The 5,557-nt window shown below is 39.8% G+C and overlaps 1 long non-coding RNA gene across 1 annotated transcript; it reads left to right on the top strand.

Moving 5' to 3' along the window:
- Positions 1–525: 525 nt before the first annotated feature.
- On the top strand, positions 526–5,349 carry LOC124098223 (uncharacterized). Its single transcript, XR_006853509.2, has 3 exons — positions 526–776; positions 936–1,015; positions 4,886–5,349. It is a non-coding gene; the product is annotated as an uncharacterized LOC124098223 (long non-coding RNA).
- Positions 5,350–5,557: the final 208 nt, after the last annotated feature.

Genomic DNA, 5,557 nt, shown 5'->3' with positions numbered 1-5,557 from the left:
GGCCAAAGAGTGGGTAGCGGACAAGAGTAGAGTCTGAAGAGTAGAGTCAGGGCCTCAGGGCTTTGGGCTACTTTCTCTCCTCATGGAATCCCAGCGTCACCTACGAAACTGGGATAGAGTATATTTCTGCTTGCGGATTTAAGTAACGTGAATTACTATGATTTATGGAGTGCAAAGGCACAAGCTATGAAGCCAGAGGATTTAGCAGCAAGACAACACGACCCACAGACCACTTCTCTGTTAGACGTGCTCCAGCCACTTGAGTTCCCGCAAGCTCTGCGCAGGCCTCAAACCCCTAGAACAGCCCAGGTGGGTCCGGGAGCGGGCTTGCGCCACGCCCCCTTCTCGGGGAAGCCGGGCCCTCCTTCCGCCCCACGTGCGCTTGCGCTACCGGTGCAGAAGCGTGTCAGGACAGTGGAGCGGGGTGTAGGCGAGAAGCTTCCGAGTTACGGCTTCTTACCTTCTCAGGATAGGCCGAGGTCTCCTAGTAGTCTTGCCTCCTTCTCACACTCTTACGCCGGGAAGAGGGCGGTTCATATCACACCTCGCCGGGAGCAGACTGGTTTAGACCCGCCTTTTCCGTCCCGTTATATAAAGCGGTTGGCTACCCTGCTGTCAGTCAGAGGCAGCAAGAGCGGCCTGAGAAAGGCTCTGGGTTTGTTTTGCTGGGCGACTTTATGTCAGCTTGGCTGTCAGCTGCGAGAGTGCTTTGAACTTTTAGGTGGAAAATGCCGGAAAGTAACTCCACAGAGTGGAGCGACATTAGCGCGGTGCAGGTGGCCGCCGGGTACCCAAGCGTTGTCTTGGAGACAGGAGATCGTGGGGGCGGTGTGGGTGGAGGCTTACAGAGGTTTCCTTTTGGCGTCCCCTAGGTAGGGGAGGATGCGGCGAAGTGGGTGGGACCGGGAGTTTATTCCCTGTTCTCTTGCCGGCAGGATGTGGAATTCGTGTTTGGCGTCCTAGGCATCCCGGTGACCACGGACATCCCCCTTGCATCCCAGGAGCTGGACATCAGGTATGTCGGGATGAGGAATTAGCAAGTGGTAAGGACTCTGGTAACCGAATGCATTATGGGAATGATAGATAATAGTAGCACCTGTTCATTGCAAACACTCAGTGTTTACCATTTCTCTAGTGCTTTCCAAATGCATGGTAGGCCAGTTCTCTCCCGCTGATATACCCTTACTTCTAACTTTTAGTCTTCCTAGTTGGGAGAACCTTCTGTTCTTTTATCGAGAGAAGATGAAGTGATTGATCTATTAATACGAGCTATATTTTACTGTTTTTCTGGAAGTGAGTTTACCTGCCACTGCTGTCTTCATACAGAAAACATTTATTGAATGTGTATTATGTTTTGGATACTGTGCTCCATAACTGGTGGAAGAGAGAAATATAAAGAAGGAATGAGGTGTAGTTTTGACCTTCAATTTGATCGAATTCTGAGAAGATAAAGGCAAGATATGCAGAAAAAAAACAAGATATACTTAAATAGGAAATGTAGTAGTACAGAATGGGTGACTGGTTCTCTTTGGGATTTGCTTGACTATGTGGACCATAGTGCCGCTGACTGAGACTGGGAAATATACAGGGAAGAGCCAATTTGGAAGGGAAAGGTTATGAATTCAATTTGAAATGTGAGTTTGAGATGCATGTGGGACATCCAGCACATATGCCCATTGGGCAACCAAGACTTAGTGCCTGAATTAAAGGAAATGACAGGATGATTCAGAAGGAATATGACAACAGGATCAGAAGACATTCAAGAGTATGTTTGTGTTAAAGAGAAGGGTGTAGTTGGGTATGATTTGATTGTCTTTCATCAGATTCTTGGAGTAATCAAGACATAATGATCATATTTGGCTAGCAAGTAGGCAGACTGTTGTAAAGTCAACTGTTACTGAGTTTACTGTGTTCAGACACTATTCTGAGTGTTTTACATGTATTAACTGATTTCGTCTTCACAACAATGCTCTGAATTATGTTCACTTTATAGATGAGAAAGCCAATGTACAAGTAAGTTGCCAAAATTACACAGTAGAACCCCATAAAGTGGCACACACCTATAACCCCCAAGCTACTCTGGAGACTAAGGCAGGAGGCTTGCAAGTTTAAGGGCAGCCTTGGCAATTTAGTGATCCCCTGTCTCAAAAAGGAAAAGGTTGTAGCTCAGGGATAAAGCACTCCTGGGTTCAATCCCCATTACCAAGAGAAAAAAAAGAGAGAAAGGTTTAAACACAAGTTAGGTATGGTGGTACATGCCTATAATCCAGCTACTTGGGAAATGGAAGCAAATGATTGCCATTGGAGGCCATCCTAGGCAATTTAGGAATATCCTGTCTCAATTTTTTTTTTAAAAGCTGGTGATGTAGCTCAGTGTAGAGCACTTGTCTGGCATGCTTAAGACCCTGGGTTTCATCTTCAGCAGCACAAAAAGAAAAGAAAGAGAATATTCAAGCATAAAGATGTACGGTGCAGTGCTCTTAATACCAAAAATTATCCAGCAATTGAGAAGAATATTTAATTGTGGTATATGTGTAAAAAAAATGTAGCCTTTAAAAATTTTAAGAACTAATGACAAAGTAAAACATTTATAATAAGTAAAAGTATATGAGCCAGTATTATATAAACTCATTTATAGAAAAAAAATTTGCATATCAAAAAAGACTGTATGAAAAGAGCCCGGGGCACTAATAATAGCTTACAAGTTGACATTATTATGGGGTTATTTTGGAGTTTTCTTTATACTTTCACTATTTTTTTCCACATTATCTAAAGTGAAGGTGTTAGAAACATAATAAACAAATGAAATAAAATTTACAGTTTCTGTCCTAAGAGAAACACTACCTATGTGGCGGCTCACAACCCTGTTTGCCCTATGTGGTTTGGCCCCATCCCTTTTGATGTTTAATGAGTTATCTGCAATTGCTATTTTCTCCCCACCTACCATATTTATTCTACTTAGTTCATCTTGTACATTAGCATTTACACAGAGTAGGATTTTTATTACTTTAGTTTAAAAGATCAGATTTACCCTTTAAGCTAATTTGTAAGCTTAAAGTATAAATAAGCTCCAAACTATTTAGACTTCAGAGATACTTGCAGAATAATTTAACTAAGAAATACAAATATGCTTTTTTGTGTTATATCAGATTTTTTTAAATGGGCCTCTGCAATTGGAGAGACTAAGTTGGATTTTACATTTGGGCTGCCTCCAACATAACAGCCATGTATTAAGTTTACACAGATACTCAGAAGAGATTTCAAATGAGAGCTATTTGTGGTTCATTGTTCTCCTTCTCAGCCATTATCAGCTCTGCTTTCTTCTTGGCTTTTTGTAAGGAACCTTTTCTATTTTTACAAAAGTAGATTTTATAAATTTGCTAACATAATTACTGGTACCAAAGTAAGCTGCCTTTTCAAACCTAGAAAATGTAGTGTTACACTTCTGACCAGAAAACCTTTCAAAATCAAGTTTCAAATAGTTTGAAAAGCACAGTTTGCCTCTTCTTCATGTTTAGATATATTTAAGGTAGAGAAAAGAATTTTAAGTAGGATTATAGATTAAAATGAAACATTCAGCATTCTCCTCTTTTTTTTTGAGAGAGAGAGAGAGAGAGAGAGAGAGAGAGAGAGAATTTTTAATATTTATTTTTTTTAGTTTTCGGCGGACACAACATCTTTGTTTGTATGTGGTGCTGAGGATCAAACCTGGGCCGCTCGCATGCCAGGGGAGCGTGCTACCGTTTGAGCCACATCCCCAGCCCCAGCATTCTCCTCTTGATGACCAAGGTCTTGAACCTAAGACCTGTACCATGCATCACCTCTAGGGAAGCTAAATTATTCCTTTTTGCAAAATCCATTTTCATTTATCCAAGGCCATCCAGAAATGGAACTTATGAGCAAATGGAATAATCATGCCATATTCTAAGAGTGGTTCTCAGAATGTGGTCCCTAAGCTACCAGCATCAGCATCACCTAGGAAACTTGTTAGAAATGCACATTTCTGGACCCCATTCCAGAATTAATGAAATCAGAAACTAAGGTGGACTCCTGCAATGTATGGTTTAATAAGCCCACTAGGTAGTACAAGCTCAAATTTGAGAGCCCCTGCTCTAGGTAGGAATCCTTAATGATGTAATTCAGTAGAATTTTTTCTTTCTTTCTTTTTTCTTCTTTTTTTTCTTTTTGGTAACAGGGATTGAACTCAGGGGCACTTGACCACTGAGCCACATCCCCAGCCCTGTTTTGTATTTTATTTAGAGACAGGTCTCACTGAGTTGCTAAGCACCTTGCTAAGTTGCTGAGTCTGGCTTTGAACTTGAGATCCTCCTGCCTCAACTCCTGAGCCACTGGTATTACAGGTGTACGCCACCAAACCTGGCTCAGTAGAGGTTAGATTCAAAACTGTAATTGATCAGCTCAAATGGGACAATACCAGAATTCCATAGAGTAGATTTTAAAATGAGGGAAGATGATGAGGTTCTCTATACTATGATACTTGAATAGATCTAAGGATTTTTACTTTTTTTTTTTTTTGAAAGTACTAGGGATTGAACCAGGGCCTGAAGCATGCTAGGCCAGTACTCTACCACTGAGGAGCTACATTCCCAGCCCTTTTTATTTTACTTTACTTCACTTCTTGAGTATCACATCTTCTTTATTAAATTTTACATATAACACAGTCTATTTATTCAGCCTTTATTGACCTCTTGGTGTTTTTTAGTTTGGTTTTTGATTTTTTGGTGGTACTGGGGATTGAACCCAAGACCTCATACATGCTAGACAAGTTCTCTTCCACTGAGTTATGTTCTCAACCCCTTAATTGACTTGTTAAATATTTTAAGAATAAACATGACTTGTTCTTCAGCTTTTTCTCTTTTTTAAGTTGACATCTGTGCAGAAGAATTGGAAAATAATGGTCTTCTTCTGGTGCTGTGACTTTGCTAGGAGACGTAGATGCTGTTACTAAACAGGTAGGAACTTTTGCCTAGGTTTTTAGTTTGTGTGAACTGGTCTTTTAAGGAATGGTTCTTGAAATATTAGTGTCTATTTTAAACCAAATTTGAAAAGGGAAACTATTCTAAAATATAACTTTCGAACTTGGTCTTTTTATACTTAGCTCATATTTCTGTAAATTAAGCATTTTTGGAAGGCATTTGAAAATTTAAAGTCATTCAGAATGCAAATGGATTTACTAAGTAGGATACCACTGCCTGAAAAATTATAATGCAACTTCCAAAAGGAGTTTTGGGTTACAGCCCAAAAAATAGCTTTACAGGATGGAAATTTTTTTAGGTTTTTATTTTATTTTATTTTTCTAAGTTAATAAAGAGCTTTTACTCTCCCAAATTGCATTCAGTGATTTGTCCAGGTTCTTATTTTTGTATATATCTTATATATTCACTCCATTATGATAGGAGATTTAAAATATTGTCACATTTATCACTTGATTTTGGATATTTGTTATCATAAGTATGTGATATTAAACTGCATCTCCAGTCACATATGAAATCACTCTGGAGCATTTGATCTGTATCACAAGACTCTGTAGGTGTTT

The sequence above is a fragment of the Marmota monax genome, unplaced genomic scaffold (genome assembly GCF_021218885.2).
Source record: "Marmota monax isolate L192 unplaced genomic scaffold, Marmota_monax_Labrador192_F-V1.1 WCK01_AAM20220418_F8-fsc00042, whole genome shotgun sequence".
Lineage (NCBI taxonomy): Eukaryota > Metazoa > Chordata > Mammalia > Rodentia > Sciuridae > Marmota > Marmota monax.
The sequence above is the reverse complement of the archived record's forward strand: the minus strand, read 5'-3'. Positions and strand labels throughout refer to the sequence as shown.